Genomic DNA, 1379 nt, shown 5'->3' with positions numbered 1-1379 from the left:
AAAAAAAAGGAAGAAGATTCGTTTTCAGACTAGCTTGGTCACTCATGTACAGCAAAAAAGGCAGCGATGCAGTAGAAAATAAAAAAGACTTTGCCAGATCCATCTGACCGGCCACCAAATACTTTCTCTTCCAGCCATTCCCTAAATTATCAATATACCATTTAGCTATAATCAATAACATGCCAACCACAAGTCAGTGGGTCCCTGCTAGAGGCACTGATAAACATCTAAACCCATAGGAAGGGTTAAAACCAATGTCAGGTTTTTGTGGCCATCTGTTCCTATGGAAAAAGGTGCAACAGATTCCTCCATCTACACTTAACTGTGTGCATGGAGTAATCTCTACCTGGGCCAATCTGTTGCACTTTTTCCATCTTATCTGCAGATTTTCTGTGGTCATTGTAAGGTGTATGGGCACCTTTAGACAGATGTCACACGAGTGAAAAATGTTCCCCATATTCCTGTTCTGGTGGCAACTTAACATTTTGGATTTACCCTCAAGAAGGACTTTGCCTTTATTTATACTTGAAGTTACACGTCAGGCCCCCTGTACCTAGCAAGTTTACTTTTAAAAGTTTCAATTTTAAATATCCGATTTAAAAGTAAACTTTTCACAAAAATGGATGCCATTGTTTCTAACCTCCTGTAAAAAAAAAAAAAAAAAAACAGCAATTTTTGGTAGCCATCTAGCGCCAGCAATTTACACAGTGCACATTCACATCAGCCCCTGCCCTTAAGGATCTTATAATCTAATGCTGGCCACAGACCTTACAACCATCGCAAGACTTTTGTCTTGTGATGGTTGTAAGGTAATTTTAAAAAACGTACGATCTGCCTATCTTGGACAGGCAGATCATACTTGCGATGATCACAAGCATGCCCTGCTGAGGGGCGGGCTGTTTCCGATGACCGCAATGCTGAACAGGCAGTGTGAGCTTGCGCACACCGGCCCGTGCGGCATTTATCTTACGAACATGCCACACACCCACCGAAAATCGTACGATTCTCGGCGGGTTTTCGAACATGTTCCTAAGATAAAAGTCGAGCGACCATACATAAAAAAACAGTTGCACGCCTTCCACACACCTTGCGATGATCGTACGATCGCGGGATTTCCTGCAATTATCGCACGGTGTGTGGGCACCTTAAGGGGACCATCATCATACATACGCCAATTTTACCTACCATGCTGGAGTGGAGCTGGAGTGTGGGAGGAAAACGTAGTACCCACACAAGCACAGAGAGAACATGCAAACTCCTTGTAGGCTAGTGACCTGGTCAGGATTCAAACCAGGGACAAGGCAGAAGTGCTAACCAGTACGCCACTATGTACTGGATAACCATTATAATTTAGTTTTTTAACTACTCTTAAAAGGCAC

The 1379-nt window shown here is 43.0% G+C and overlaps 1 protein-coding gene across 1 annotated transcript in view; it reads right to left on the bottom strand.

Moving 5' to 3' along the window:
• LOC108789960 (kinesin-like protein KIF20A) overlaps window positions 1-1379 on the bottom strand; it is a 24846-nt gene that overhangs the window by 13378 nt on the left and 10089 nt on the right. The gene's annotated exons all lie outside the window — the stretch shown is intronic.

This window comes from Nanorana parkeri, unplaced genomic scaffold (assembly GCF_000935625.1).
Source record: "Nanorana parkeri isolate BGI_ZX_2015 unplaced genomic scaffold, ASM93562v1 scaffold433, whole genome shotgun sequence".
Taxonomy (NCBI): Eukaryota; Metazoa; Chordata; class Amphibia; order Anura; family Dicroglossidae; genus Nanorana; species Nanorana parkeri.
The sequence above is the reverse complement of the archived record's forward strand: the minus strand, read 5'-3'. Positions and strand labels throughout refer to the sequence as shown.